Below are 17,039 nucleotides of genomic sequence, written 5' to 3' on the forward strand. Positions count from 1 at the left end.
AAGTCATTTACTTAACATTCATATTGCTTGTGCAAGACAGTGAAATAACAGAGTGGACCCTCTCAATCACTGGGAAATCAGACAAAACAGGCAAATGATTGCCTAAACTCAGCACATACCAGGGCACTGGGTGCAACATCTGCACTCTGTGGGAATAGCAGTGGAACTGTATCTGGTCTCCCTGTAAGCAGCTGAAGGACTTTGGTGTCTTTAAGGCCTCTCCTGATGTGTTTGATCTGTGTCTGTCCACGCCAAATCACCTTAAGAACAACACAAACAGCATAAAATGACACATTATCCTTACCTGAAGAACAATCTGTCATTAGTGGAACAATTACTACTACAGAGGCTAGTCTCTGCCTTTGAAATACTACTAATATGCATGAATTAGGGGGCGCGGTCGGTAGCTCCGTCACCTCACAGCTAGAAGGTTCTTGGGTTCGATTCCTGCCGGGGATGCTGTCGACGCTGGGGGCGTGTCCTCTCCTCCGCGTCATCAGTGCCCATACCCTAGGTGGGGTTGGTAAAAGGGCCTTTCTGTGTGGAGTCTGCATGTTCTCCCCGTGTCTCCTAGGGTAGGTACCCTCACAAAAACATGGAAGAATCATATATCATATAATATACTGCCTCCCCCTGGTCAACCGGGGCGCCTGATGGAGGGGAAAGGAACTGGTTGGAATAACGTGTTCCTTCCACGCGCTACGTCCTACCGGCGAAACTCCCCCCCGTCAGGTGATAAGAAGCTACGTCCTACCGGGGAAACTCCTCCCTGTCAGGTGATAAGAAGCTACGTCCTACCGGGGACACTCCTCCCTGTCAGGTGATAAGAAGCTACACCCTACCAGGGACATTCCTCCCTGTCAGGTGATAAGAAGCTACGTCCTACCGGGGACACTCCTCCTTGTCAGGTGATAAGAAGCTACACCCTACCGGGGACACTCCTCCCTGTCAGGTGATAAGAAGGCTTGTTAGCTCTCATGCATTGAAGGAGGCATGAGCTCGGCTCTGAGCTCTCCCTAGGCTGGCAGAGGGGGTATAGTTCCCAGGATTACTTAGACAATTGGCACTGGGGGAAAAAACTGGGTTACAAAATCGTGGGATAAAAAAAAACAACTAATATTTAATAGATAGTTAGTGTGAGAGATTCAGTGGATAACTGTAGTACTATACCCATTAAGACCTGAAGCCCATTCTACAAATGTCTTCTAAATCCCAACAGTTCTCTAAAAAGCGTATGTTTCTATATCAGTGGTTCTCAAACTTTTTCATAATTGTCAGGGACCCCCAAAATTATATGTATTTGCCCCCCCCCCCCCCCACCCCCATCTCAAAATATGTTGTTTTCGGGACCCCCAGAAGCAAAGATTTGAGTTAAAAATGTTTGCTTGAAAAGGGTATATATATACAAAGATTTGCACACATTTTCACGATTTTTCTAAAATAGCAGATCTACAAGCTCTGTATATCTGCTATTTTTTAATAGCCAAAGTAAAAAACTATGTTTTTTTTTTCTTAATGGTCTTAATAGGGTTCAGCGTCCACTTGCTTCTGGAAACCTACTACAGTTATGCACAAAGCCTATTGTTGCCATTATACCAGGAGGGCTTCTTACCTCACGCTGTAGCTGTGTTGATTTCATCGACTAAAACTATGACGAAAAATGTTGGTCGACTACCTTCTTTCACTGACGAAAACTACATAAACACTAAATATAAACTAAGCTACGATGACTAAAACTAAGACTACATATATTGACAATTTTGTCAACAAATAAAAACTAGACTAACATGTTAGTGAGGGATCTAGTGGAGAAGAGATCCAGTAGAACTAAAAGACAAGTCATTATGCGTGTTGCTTTCTGAAAATAGCAGATCTACAAGCTCACAACGCGTCGCACTGCGACGCCTTTTCACCCACACAATGCCTGGCATTGCTTTCACCACAGCACTGACGAAGGTCCTGGGAGGACTGAAATGTTTGCTTTTTAATCCACTTTTGAGCACCGAGCACAATATGAGCATCATAAAATAAAGAACAAATATTTTATTTAAGTCTTGTCTAAGGAGTTTTCCTTAACCTATGCAGTGAGCGAGTCTCCTTCTGTCAGTTTACATTTATGTTTTTGAGACCACCGCACCTGCAGTCAACCTTCACCAAAGGACAAAGAAAGGCGCAGCAGTTCCCCTGTTCTTTAGTATTGCTTTCACCACAGCAATACCAGGCAAGCTGATGATAGGGCACATAGCGCCATGGTTTCTGCTTTCGCTATACACAAATCCACGGAGCGCTGCCCTGTAGGGGGCGCAATCATTGCTGCGGCGTCAGTCAGCTGCTGCTGCGGTTCTGCCCGTCTGTTGACGTTAGCAGAGCAGCCATAGACTAGCTAGCCTACTGGCACCTGGCGTTAGGTGGTTCGTCCCCATTTTCTGTACATTTTTGCAAAGTTAGTGTCAGTAAAAGTTAGTAAAAAGCAGGTAAAAGACTAACGTGAACAGTCAGTGACTGCAGCTGACTGAGTCTAACACCCCAGCAATGGCTGCTCGCAGGGCAGCGCTCTGTGGATTTGTGTATAAGCAAGACTAAACAGTTCATCACTCACCCATATTTGTCGTCTAACGAGATGGGCCAGCCTCCCGCTCTGCTTGCCTTGACTTGCTGCTGGTAGGCCGTGGGCAGAGTGCTCCAACTCTGACTTTCATTGATCCCCACTCAGGAACTGCATTCTTTTTTCAGGGTAGTCATATAAAATTCTTACTGTTAAGTACTGTAACGAATGTTTCCAGCTTCGATTCGTGCACCAGAATGAAAGAGACCAATTTAAAAAATGCAATTTTAAACAGGCAAATATGCAGGGCTACTAAGAATCTCCATGGCAACCAGGAAGAAAACATTCTGCAAAACCGAAACTTCTGGTCCAAAAAAATCTAAAATGAGTGTAAAATATAGATTTTCATAACGAACTTGCAACAGCTATACCATAGGCTACTAATAGTTCATTCATAACCAGTTACATTCTCTTGACCAATAAAGAACACATTTCAAGAGCATGTAAGACTAGAAAGGTAGCCAAATAAATGGTTTGTATCAAATGCAGTCTATTACACTGAGGTTCAATAAACCTACTCAATACCAGTAACCCTGAATTCGACATTGCGAATTTCATGGATATTGTAAGGGACCAGAGTTGGTCGGCAAGCAATCTGGGAACCCAAATCCAACTGAAAATGAAAAACAGCGACCTCTGCTGTTTGTTCTATGTCTGTTGGCTCTGGGCGGAAGAAAACGTGACACCAGTGCGCAAGGAAACCGGGGTTTAGGTCTGCCTTCAGCTTTCACTTCTGGTCGGTGCCACTATGTTTTCATTCCCACTAACAATATTTCTACACGGAACACTAACACCACTTCTCCCAGAGAACATGGATCGTTTTGGTTATAAGCCCACTTGTTTCTATGATGAAAGAGCAAGTTAAAATGTGAATATCTTTCCGTGGTTTTGTCTGCTCCGCGGACGCTATTGTTAAATTAGTTTGGGTTTGTTTCGAGGGGGAAAGATCGACGGACATGTGAATCCCGCCCACTACATTTGATTGGGTAAAGCGCTGCCTGCTTCCTGATCTGTATGCGCACACGTTATGACGAACCTCCCAGACAGATTCCAACGCAGTGCAGAATCTGTTCTTGAGAGATTAGTCGGCAAGAGAGACACCAGGAGAAGTGTGTAGTTTCTTTAAAATGTCTTTTTTTATATTTTCTTTTTCCAATAAATATAAGACAAGACATTCATTCTGGCCCAAAACAAATGAAAACAATACACAGGACTGAACTTGACATCAAGACTGAACTAACCAAATGAGACATGAGGGGAACATATAGTGGGTGATCAGACCACTCTTGACGCAAAGGGGAAGACAAAGAATAACATTTAAACAGACTACAAATAGCTACAACATAATCCACTACAGCACTAACTCATATTAAATAAAGAAATTACATACAACTGAAATTACAAAATGCATTTCTTCACACGTGTAGTAATACATTCAAACTTATAATAAATCCCTGCCCCTCCCCTTATGCACAGGGGACATGGTGCAGTCCAATTACGTAATCAGCTCCTTATAAGGACATGTGAAGCAGCTGGGCCTTTCCATGGCCAGCCATCTAAACTTCAACACTCCTCAGAACTGATAACTCAAAACAAAATAAACTTGAATACCAATTAAATGACTCCTGATAAAACAACTTGACCCAAACAAAATAACTTAATGGATGTACCCTCCAGCCAGTAACTTTATCATCAAACTTGCAATAAACAGTATGTCCTTTAACCGGTTGTGTGTAGTCCTTTATGCATGTAGTATGTAGTTTGCTGAAAATAAATATAAACTAAATTAATAAAGATAAGATAAGATAAGATGTTTATTTGTCATTGCATGATCAACATACAGCGAAATGTTGTTTAGTACATCCATAACAACAGCATCAGCAACAAAGAGAAAAAGGATAAATATAAAATATAAAACACTGTTCGAGCAATAAAACCCTTAGTCTGTTCAATAGGTCAGTCAGTTCAGTCCATAGTCACCTGTCAAAAAATCATAAGAAGGACATCCATAATGCATATAGTAGGAAAATAAATTAAGATAAGATAAAATATATAATATATAAAATGGACAATAAAAACTCACACAAATTGTTCATGTGTGTGTGCGTGCACGTGGTTGCGCGCGCGCATGCGAGTCCAGCAGCACTTTCACAGCCTTTGGGAAAAAACTGTTTGACAGCCTGTTGGTTTTGGCCTTAAAGACCTTCAGCCTGCCCGAGGGGAGGGTCTGAAACAGGTGGTGTCCAGGATGTGAGGGGTCCCCAAAAATCTTTAAGGCCCTGTTTTGGAGACGGTTTGAGTGAATGTCACTCAGGCGTGGAAGCGGAGAACCAATGATCCACTGCGCCGTTTTAGTCACTCGCTGCAAATCCTTCCTCTCTGCATCAGTGCAGCTGGAATACCAGACTGTGCAGGCATAAGTCAGGATACTCTCGATGGTAGAACGGTAAAAGTTGATAAGCAGGTTTTGTGGAAGTCCGCTGCGCTTCAGTTTCCTCAGAAAGAAGAGGCGTTTCTGGGCCTTTTTGACCAGATTTGAGGTATTGAGGCTCCAGGTCAAGTCCTCCGAGATGTGCACGCCGAGGAATTTAAAACTGGAGACCCTCTCAACCTCCTCTCCCCCGATGCTAAGAAAGCTGTGACTGGGATTTTCCCTCCTACAGTCCATGATTATCTCCTTATTTTTTTTTGTATTCAAGCACAGATCATTGTCCTTGCACCAGACAGTCAGTGCACTGACCTCCTCCCTGTATGCCACCTCGTCATTATTTGTTATCAGACCCACTATAGTCGTGTCATCTGCGAACTTGACCAGAGTGTTCGAATGATGGTGGGCAGTACAGTCACTGGTAAAAAGAGAGTAAAGGATTGGGCTGAGAACACATCCTTGAGGGACGCCTGTGTTCATTGTGATAGTGGAGGATGTGTGCTGGCCTAGCCTGACCTTTTGGGGCCTGTTAGTCAGGAAATCCTTTATCCACAGACAGAGATGTGGTTCTATACCTAGCATCTGTAGTTTAATGATCAATTTACTGGGGCTGATGCAGTTAAATGCAGAGCTAAAATCAACAAACAACATTCTCACGTAGATATTAGGCTTTCTCTCGAGATTCTCCAGATGAGAGAGAGCTGTGTGTAGCACTAGTGCCACAGCGTCATCAGTTGATCTGTTGGCCTTGTAGGCAAACTGATGTTGATCGTGGGTGGGGGGGATGCAGGTCTTGATGTTGGCCAGCACCAGTCTCTCAAAACACTTCATGATAACCGGCGTGAGAGCAACCGGCCTGTAGTCGTTCATACAGTTGATAGCAGAGGATTTGGGTACGGGGATGATGGTGGTTTCCTTGAGACAGGTCGGCACTGTCGCTTGCCTAGTGACAAGTTAAAAATGTCAGCAAAGACTGCGGCAAGTTGGTCAGCACATGCCTTCAGTGCTCGGCCTGGAACACCGTCAGGCCCAGCTGCTTTGTTGCCATTGATGTTTTTTAGGACCTGTTTAACCTGATAAGGCTGCAGAGTGAGTCGACACTGATGGCCCCCCTCTGTTATGATGTTAATGTCCGGGCCTGCATTACTGCTATTCTCAAATCTAGCGAAGAATGCACTAAGCTGGTCTGGGAGGGTGGGGTCAGTCAAGGGGGGGGTACTGGGGATCGGTTTATAGTCTGAGAGATTCCTGATGCCCTGCCACATATCACGGGAGTTGTTGTCAGTGAAATTGGCCTCAATACGTTTTTTTTATTGATTTTTAGCTTTTTTAATGCCTCTATTTAGGGCTGATATGGCTCTACTGTAAGCCTCCCTGTCCCCAGATCTAAAGGCTGTGTCCCGGGCTCTGAGCAGTATTCTCACCCCATTGTTGAACCATGGTTTCTGGTTGGGGAGTATTGTAATCTGCTTTTTTGGGCATACATTGTCAGTGCAGAAGTTAATGTAGGACAGTACAGTGGAGGTGTACTGCTCGATGTCCTCATGTTCAAAGAGCTCCCATGTTGTGTCCTCAAAGCAGTCCTGCAGGGCTGATGAAGCTTCCTCTGTCCAGGTCTGCACCATTTTGATTTGGGGCTTGGCTCTGCAGACGCGAGGCCTGTAAGTTGGAATGAGTACAACAGATAAATGGTCAGATTTTTTATCTGTTCCCAAGTTTCCCAGTTCAGCTGATGTATAGGCTCCAGGTATATTCGTGTATACTTGGTCCAGTATTTTGCGTCCTCTTGTCCCAATGTGAACATTTTTATAAAACTTAGGGAGGACAGTCTTAAGGTTTGTGTGATTAAAATCACCGGCCACGATAAAAAAGCTGTCCGGGTGTTTATTTTGTTGTGCGCTAATAGCAGCATGCAGTTTAGCCATAGCTATTTTTCCATTAGCACGGGGGTGGACGTAGACAGCCATAACAAAGGCTGCCGACATCTCCCTTGGCAGACAATGTTTTCCGGGCAACAATGTTTTCCTATAACAGAAGTATCCGTGCACCAACTGTTATTTATATATATGCATACGCCTCCTGCTCTCCCCTTACCGGAGTCTGTTGTGCGGTCCGCTCGGTAGATAGTGTGGCCTGCTAGCTCCACCGCTACTTCGGGTGTGCTTTCCTTTATCCAGGTCTTTCAAGCCGGCTGTCCTTGTGTCCGTCTGTCATCCGTAGTCTAATGTCGTCCAATTTGTTGACCAAAGAGCGGGCGTTTGCAAGGAAGATACTGAGAAGATCAGAGATGGCAATCAATAGTATGACAGCAATTGATCATATTTACACAACCATAAACCAGTGGCGGAACAACTGAAAGCCGGGCTGGGAGGCACAGCGCAGTGATCAGGCCCCACCTGCCCATGCGCGTGCGTGCGTGGGTGCACATCCCGCGCGCGCGCGAAATTTTGCGGTTTTCCGCGGATTCGGTCACTTTTTGGAGGGCTTTTTGTCACTTTATTTCGGTTTTAGGGTTAGGGTAGGGTTAGGTTAGGGTTATGTTGTTTAATTCTTATTTTTGCCTGATTTTACCGATTTATTATCTGACGGCCCGGGCCCTCCTGGGTCGCGGGCCCGGAGGCGGCCGCCTCCCTGGCCTCCCCGGACGCTCCGCCACTGTCATAAACCCAGAACACACTTGTAACATTCATGAGTTGAAAATGTTTTAGCCACTCAAATTGCATTGGGAAGCTGCGTTCGGCAGGTCAGGTGACCAAGTAAAATCAATGAGGGACAGGTGAATGTAATCAGACTGGAAGGTTTGCTGGTCTAGCCTATACACAAATCTACAACCAGATACCCCTATACTCAAAATGCTACACACACACAAAATGCCTAAAATGATTTATACTTTTAACTTACAAAGTCTGTAGGTGTGTTGCCTACTAGGAATTTGTTCCTTCTGGGTCTGGCAGAACCAGGTCTCCTGGTCTTGTTTTAAACATATTTCAGCAGATTAGTTTATTACGGGGATTGGGGATACACAGTATAATTCTGCATCAATCATGTGATACAGTACTATTGGCCTATATACACATTAAGACTGTCGCACCCGTGCATTTCCTGTATTTATAGTGAATGGAATAACTAAATTCAGAAAAGAGGTCCTAGTTATCACAGCTCCTCTTTAAAATCCTAGTGTTCATTTAATTCTAAAATGGGCCCGTCTAGTCTACCCTTTTCAAGCAATATTAATATGTGTAAAAAATGTGTTAAATGTGTCATAAAAAATACATACCACCTCTCTTTCTGCCTTCAATGTGGATGTGTGTTTCAGCTCACCACTGTCACCATTCACTGAAAGGTAGAAAATAAAATAACCAAGAATATTCAAATGAATCAATTTACATAATTAACATCATTCATTGCATCAACTACTCTTTTCAGTCCTAGTTCTCACACACACACACACACACAGACAGACAGACAGACAGACAGACAGACAGACAGACAGACAGACAGACAGACAGACAGACAGACAGGGTCCCAGTAGGAAGCGCCTCACCCGGATTACCTGTCATGACCCGGACACCTGAAGGCTTCCTGGCAGCCGGTGGAGGAGAGCTTACAGACATCTATTGTGTGTGTGTGTGTGTGTGTGTGTGTGTGTGTGTGTGTGTGTGTGTGCGTGTGCGTGTGCGTGTGTGTGTGTGTGTGTGTGGGGAAGGGGGGTGGACAGATGAAAATAAAAATAGAGAAAGTATGTACGGTTTAGCACAATCAGAGGAATGTGAGGGAAAACAGTGATGTAAATATCACAATACTTCATGTCATAATGACTGTGTTAACTTTAAGGTCTGTAGATATCTTCTTTGGGACATGTGATAAATTAAACCATATATTGATGATGAACCAACCCCAGAACGTTGCTGTTCTCATGTACAGCCAATTAAAATATATTTGCTCACCTAATATGTGTAGTAATTTGTATGCACTGGAGGCAATGGTACAGTATATACTGCTACACAGGAACAGAACATTTCCTACAATATTTAGTATTTATATGTATTCATGCAATATGAAGATATGTCTGTCTGGTAAAACCTGCTCTGCAGACAAAACAAAACCTTAGCACCAGTATATCAACTTAATCGTCTTTAAATGACCAGAACATTGACAAATCACAGGCCGATACTGACATATTCCCCCAGTGGGTGGTAAGAATGTGGCTTGACATCCTGTGCGTGTGTGCGTGCGTGCGTGTGTGACATATATGTATACATATACAGTACAGGAAAAACACTGTCACAGAGATGCTTGGTATGCAGGTATCCCATGCAAGTACAGTATAATACATTTCATTAATTGCATAATTCCACAACACCACTGTATGTACAGTAGCTAGGTTCAGATTTTTGAGGGCCTCCAACGCGTTTTTGTTTTTATATCCATGTATGGCACGCCCTTCTTTCCCTCTTAAACCCTATATATTTCATTGACCGGGGTCCCCCAGGGCTCTATACTTCTACTCCTCCTTTTTGACCTCTACACCTAATCTGTTTGCTGAAAGTAGCCAATCTATGAGCCGAGAGCTTGTAGATCGGCTATTTTTGGCAAATATTCACCTACTATGACATGGCCAAAATAGAGACGATAAGGTTCTAGTGGTAAATGACCCAAATGTGCCTGGTCCATTTGGGTCATTTTTACACTTTCAGAGTTAAGTGAACACAGAGGATTTTAGTAACTTCACAAACGTAATCCTTCACTAACTACCAAACGTAAATATTACACAGGGTGAGGTAAAAAAAAAAAAAAACCTTCAGACAATCTTATTGTTAACTCTTTGACTGCCAGAGTATTTTCATAAAGTACTCCCCCAGTGCCAGCAATTTTCGTGTTTTTTTTATATTTTGAATTTTTCTCATGAAAATAATTTAAGGGGACATAATGTAAAGACCCAGCACAAATCCGCCACTAGAGTGCAGCACATGACTGCTTGATCAGGTCGTTGGGTCTCTCTCAGCCTTCTTGATAGATTAGACAGGGAAAAACATGAAAACGGAAGTGACGTCGTCCCAGATTGTTTTGATCGCCAAAATGCCGTCGTGATACACGACGGCGATGACTGATCGTCACCCAGACCATAGATTATAGAAGAGAAACTGTCCGTTTGTCCGTCATACCGTGTGAAAGACCGTTTATTTACCTATTTTGGACGAAAATGACTAGGGAAAATAATCAAAAACCGGAAACGGAATCCAGGTCATGAAACCGGATGCAGATGTCCGTGAAGTAAGTGGAACTCGAGAATAACATTGAATATTAAGCAGCATAGCGCAATCAGAGATTAAACAATGAACGCGCGTCCAGCGCGTCGAGCGCGTCGACGGCCAACTGGACAAAGTAGCACTTGACGCGTTATCGCGTCGTCCGCAGTCAAAGAGTTAAGGCAGCAAAGCAAGAGAGGTGTAACACTAGATGACTAGAGGAGTTAACAACAATGTGGTTTGTCCTCACTCAGCAATATCTGACAGTTAACAAATAAACAATGTTAAATCATGCACTAAATCACTGTACCTTTCAGCGTTGTTGGAGCGTTTGAGTCCACAGCACAAATAGAAAACAATCCGCTCATTGACTTGTATGTGCATTGAGCTTAGCCGTTGACCCCACTACGTCCCACCTTCTTGAGATATGCAGGGAGGAACGAGAAAAACGAGTCTCACTCTCCCTCTCTGACACAATCTCACCCAGGGGCGTCAATTGGGTATGGCTTTGCCGCGCACCCAGGATAGGTGTCCCTTCTTTTAATCTCTGGGAGTTGGCAACCCTAATATAGCCTGGTAAACCCTCCCTCCAGAAATCTCATTTGTATTTTATTTCAGGAGTGAGTCTGGCCTGCAGACCTATATGGGCAATTTGGCTGTGGGCTGGAGCTGGGCGGGAGTAATGTAGCTTTGATGTCCAAGTGGCCCTCTGATGTCCAATTAAGCCACTTTAGGCTGCAGTGATTATCACCAGGAGTAATTGTTGGTTTGTCTTTGATGTTAATGAGCAGCTTGTATGAAAGGTGTATTGATTAATGATGTGTGAACCACTCGGGTTCCACCTGATTGGCCTACCCCCGCTGTCAATCACAAAACAATGAGCGAGGACGCTGATTGGCTCGGTTATTTGGTAATGCACTAGAAACGCCCATACAAGCCTTCATGCCAGACTCACTCCTGGAATCAAATGGAAATGAGATTTCCGGAGGGAGGGTTTACCAGGCTAACCCTAATAACCCATAACTTAGCTTTTGCTGAACTGACGCCACTGATCTCACCTCCCTCTCTCTCCATCAATAAAGAGCCTTTCCTTCTCTTGTGACACAGCAGCGGTGTAAAGTGCATGTACTCAAGCAAAATGTTGAGGTATTTTTACTTTCTTCAGTATTTACAATTGTCAATACTTTTACTTCTACCCCACTACATCTTTTATTTATTACATTTATTTTTTACTCCACTACAATTGTATGAAATCTTTAGTTACTGGTTACTTTGTAGATTTGGAATATTATTACAAAACACATTAACCATTTCAGCCGTATATATATATTTTTGCCCTTTCAAAATAGCAGATCTACAATGCGTCACAAAGCGTTGCGATGCGACGCATTGTGACGCATTGTGAGCTTGTAGATCGTCTATTTTCAAAAGATTCTTTTTCATACATTTTGAACTTGAGCGTCGCGCCTGTCACAAACATGCGCAGAGCAAGATCTGTCTGGGAACTCAGTTCAGTTGTTGGTGGCCTACCATTGGACCGCGTCAGCTCCACGTACTCATCCACTCACACTTGCAGAGTTTCCCCTCTATCAGCCACTATATAATGATGCTGGGGTGTTTTCCTGCATTGAAACACAGTCCTCTTTCTGAAATCCGTATTTTCCCTACTGTTTAGGTTTGTCTCGGGCCGTAAATTAACGCACGCATGTGCGCATCCGTCCGTGTCCGTGTGAACTTTTTACTTTCGGTTTTAAAACGCTCTCAAACTTCGTTTTTGAGGCACATAATTTACTTTTCAGATAGCGTTTGGATAGAATTTAGTTGTTTAACTTCATATATGTGGTCAATTTGTCATGAAAGAGCCTATTTAAGAATATAATTTCAGAGAACCGGCAGGGGCGTGCAGTTCCGCGAATTGTATCCGAATAAAGCAACCTATATACGGCATGGCCCGTTTAGAAGTCCCCTTAACTCTATGGAAGTCCTCCCTGCGTCGCCCCCTGGTGGTCGGGGAAACGAACTGCTGGAGTTTTTTTCTTTGTTTATCTCTGAATCGCCTACAATCCCTTTAAGAGTGGGTGTGCGGGGCCGGCCGGTGAGCCGGGTGTGTGTTGTTTTGTTTTGAAGTGTTATAACAATTAATCTCGCAATAATATATTTGTTTTAAGCTAAAAAAAGGCAAAAACAAAAATCCTTGATTACTTAGTAGTACTAAGTTCTAATAGTGTTCTAAGTGTAATAATAGTGTTCTAAGTGTAGTTCAAGTGTAGTGTGTGATGATACCCGATTTCAAAATCGTTTAAGACTGAAAAAGTCTTGTATTGTAAGGCCAGCCTTACTCAAAGTGCTTTACAGTGTGCATTACATTCACAGAGCAGCAGGGAAGCAGTTAAGTTCAGTGTCTTGCTCAAGGACTCTTCGGCACGCAGCCAAGAGGAGCCGGGAATTAAACCTGGAACCTTCCGATTGCAAGACTCCACATCCTGAGCCACTGCCGCTCCCGGTAGCCAGTGTCATGTCACGTGACATCCTCGTCTACCAGTCTCCGTATATGGTCAATATACTGTACTTCGGAGAATATAGTGATTTGAACTTTGCGAAGTAGGTAGAAACCCTAGGAACCGCTGCACTGCTGTGGTGTCTGGGGGGGAGGAGGGGCGTTTCCAGGATCACCCCGATTTTTTCCATGTCTTCCCTGAGCCTCTCTGCTGACAGGATGTGGACCCTGACCTCTTTGACCTTGACATGCAGCTTCTTTACACACAGTCTCAGTTTGACTTCTCTGCACCTCTCTCCCTGAGTTTTATCAACGTGATTCTCATTGGATGTTGGTCGCAGAATAAGGTTCATGTGGTTAAACAGGTCTGATGTTCTGAACATAATTTGTATTGAAATGAATGGCAGCGGTGTGAACATATCAGGGTGGGAACAGTGTGTGTCGGTGGGGTGAGTTCCCCCTCCCGATTTTTGTGTTTGAGCCCCTGCCCCCCAAAATATGTGTACAGGACCATGGCTGATGAGAGAACGCAGTGAATGAGGAAGTGAAGAATGCATGTTCTAAACTCATTTATTTAAACAGTAGAGAGAAAGGAAGAGAGAGAGAAACATGCTACACATGCACCCACCCACACGCGCACGCACACACACACACGCGCACACACACACACACACACACACACACACACACACACACACACACACACACACACACACACACACACACACACTGACACACACACACACACACACACACACACACACACACACACACACACACTGACACACACACACACACACACACACACACACACACACACACACACACACACACACACACACACACACACACACACACACACCGACGCTGGGGACACGGACGGCAGGCCTGCCCCCCGAATGCAGGGCCCGCCGTCGGCCACGGTGGCCACTCTAGTCTTGCACTGTGTTCCACGGGAACCACGCCGCCCGCAAGGGCCGTGGAACCGGAAGGATCATTACCGTTCTGTCTGGCACCCTCGCGCGGGGGTCTGGAGGCACGAAAGCCCTCGCCACGGTCTGCGGCCGGGCGGGTGTCGGCAGTGGCGTGGTGCGCCTGGCTCCTCTTCGCCTGGCTCCTCCTCGCGGGGGGCTAGGTATCGCCCCTGTCGTGAGCCGCCTTCCCCTCCGGCTTCGGGCCCAAAGGCCGTCAAATCGTACGGGCGTCCGTGCGCCTAGCCGAAGCCCAGGCATGGTTGTGGTGGCCGTTCGCAGCCATCGCAAAATCCCGCAATCGTCACTCAGGTCCTGCCCCGTCGCTCCCTTTGGGGGGCGGCGGGCCTGTGGGCCTTGTAAACTTTACGTGTTATCCTGGGCCCGGCGGGCGTACGGCGTTCAACGTCTCTCGGGTTTCCCCCCTCGGGCTCTGGCCCCGGGGCGGAGCGTCTCCGGTCGGAACCAATAAACTCAAGGCCACGGACGGCAGGCCTGCCCGAATGCAGGGCCCGCCGTCGGCCACGGTGGCCACTCTAGTCTTGCACTGTGATCCACGGGAACCACGCCGCCCTCAAGGGCCGTGGAATCCGCTACCTTTTCCTGACCGATAGGCACTCGTAGCCCGCCTCTTGCAAGGGCCCCGCCGGCACCTCGCATGCTTCGGTGGACGCTGCTTGCAGCCTGCGGGCCCGACCAGGCGCGGAGGGACCACGTGCGGGGAGGCCTCGGTGGCCTGTCCTCCGCACTCCTCCGAGGCCGACCCCGGCCTAGCGAGACCGAGACGCTGAGCGCCGAGCCCCATCACGGGGCTCGGCGAGGAGATCCGTACGCAAAGGCGCGCTCCGGAAACTTCGTTTCTCAAACCCTGCTTGCGTCGCGTACTCCGGCGACCGACCAAACAGCTGCGTATCGGGCCACGGGCGCCGATCCCCTGTAACATGCTTTCGACCGGCTAAGGGGCAAAGGAAGAAGTGGTGACCGACGCAGTGCGCGCCTCCGGGAGACACCGCCGCCCTCCTCACGGGGGGCCTCGGCGGCCTCCGCGGACCGGCAACACCACGGCACGCGCCTCAGCTGGGCGCGACGTCCGCGGTGGAACAGGAGGCCTGCCTGGTTGATCCTGCCAGTAGCATATGCTTGTCTTAAAGGGCACAGCAGACTTGTGTGAGTTGGGCGTGCAGGCACTGCCAAGTGCCCACGCCGGGACAGTACCTTATATCCGTGCAGACCGGCCGGCCGGTGAGCCGGGTCCAACGCGCTAAGTCCATAATAGTCCCATGGGCGCTCGTCGCCGTTTGTACCACCAGGTCCACGCGGTGCTTTGGCCGCGGCCTGCCACTTCACTTAACGCCCGCCGAGGGGTGCTTAGGAGTGGGTCCACGGGACCGCCTGGAGAGCCGGGTGTCCCCCGGAGGCGTGGGTCCCCCGGACTGGAGCGAGTACCCAGCTTCGAGGCTCCCTGGGCCGGGTCGAGGCCTCCCCGGGGGTCCCTGGGGGTCCCTGGCCGGAGAGGCCCGAGCCGACCGGCCGAGTGGCCAGGCTCGAGCCTCTGGAGCCAGGGACCCCCGGTCCACCTCCGCGCCCAGGGACGGCTGTCGGACTCGCGGGCTGTCGGAGCTGCGAGGCGTCGGAACAGCGCCACGCACCCCCCTTCTCTGTGTGTGTGATAATGTAGATACAAGTATTGAAGTCTTGACTTCAATCCCACTACCCCTGGGACACACAGTTCTTTTTTTGTATTGGAAACCTCATAGGCAAATCTTAGATTGAGTCATATAAGTGTCAAAAATCAGTACTCTTTTACTGAAGTAAAAGTATCAATACTGCAATGTAGAAATACTCTGTTAGGGCGCGCTCCCACCGCACTTTTATTTTACCTCTGGAGCAGAATCTGCCAATGCTTTGTCAATGTAAATGCGTGGATTCACGCAAGGGTGGATCTTTCCGCCTGTCGCGCAGACCTTGCGTTTATCCGCTCTACACGACTTGTCCATTTGAGGCATAAAACTGCTGGAGGCAGGAGCTGATTTTCCCCCTCTGTCCAATCGGGTGAGTCGAAGGCGGACCGTCCCAAGACTCAGGAAGCACCATGGTGCTCAAGGCAGAAGGCGGTGCGGGCTACGGGGAGGGTCTTGAAAGTCCTTTTTTTTTAATCTGCTGGCTGCAAAAAACTGTGGCCGCGCACAACCTGCTTTTAACGCTAGCCGACCATGTTTTGGTGGGAGCGCGCCCTTACAAGTAAAAGTCAGAAATTAAAAATTAACTTTTACTTTATACTTGTACTAGTAAAAGTATAAAATGAAGAAAACTAAAGATAAACACACATTATTATAGTTATAACATATTAGAACTCAACATCACTATGAACTGATCTGACCACAGAGTCTACCAGGAGCGTAGTGTGTTTGTGTGTGTGTGTGTGTGTGTGAGAGTGTGTGTGTGTGTGTGTGTGTGTGTGTGTGTGTGTGTGTGTGTGTGTGTGTGTGTGTGTGTGTGTGTGTGTGTGTGCGCGTGTGTGCGTGTGTGCGTGCGTGCGTGCGTGCGTGCGTGCGTGTGTGTGCGTGCGAGACAGACAGAGACACAGACAGACAGACAGACAGACAGACAGACAGACCAGAACAAAGGTACAGAGCATAGGCGATTTTAGCCTCTGTCAGGAGGGGGGCAAGATTGTGTCATAGGGAGGGGGGAAATAGTGGATCTACATGCTCACAACGCCTCGCAAAGCGCCTCTTTCTTAGGTAATATTTGACAATTTGGGGGGACCTCTGTGTTAAATTGGCAATTTTTTCATTGGCTATGAGAGAGAAAGAGAGAGAGAGAGAGAGAGAGAGAGAGAGAGAGAGAGAGAGAGAGAGAGCAGCCATGGTGGTCACTTTATTAACGCCTTAATCCTTCATAAGTATCTAGCAGGCTTTCATTTCACACACAATCTATTTAGAATGCCTAATACCACTTGTATGGAAATGGCAAGTCAGTATGAGAACTCAACAAATAGCTAGATCTTTTTTTTATTATCAATCAATAGATCAGAACTGGGCTGGCCAATCTGCCATCAAATCAGGAGAGAAGGTTGATTTTTTCATTGGCTATGAGAGAGAGAGAGAGAGAGAGAGAGAGAGAGAGAGAGAGAGAGAGAGAGAGAGAGAGAGAGAGAGAGAGAGAGACAGACAGACAGACAGACAGACAGACAGACAGACAGACAGACAGACAGACAGACAGACAGACAGACAGACAGACAGACAGACAGACAGACCAGAACAAAGGTACAGAGCATAGGCGATTT

Source organism: Gymnoscopelus braueri (genome assembly GCF_963280865.1).
Source record: "Gymnoscopelus braueri genome assembly, chromosome: 6".
Taxonomy (NCBI): domain Eukaryota; kingdom Metazoa; phylum Chordata; class Actinopteri; order Myctophiformes; family Myctophidae; genus Gymnoscopelus; species Gymnoscopelus braueri.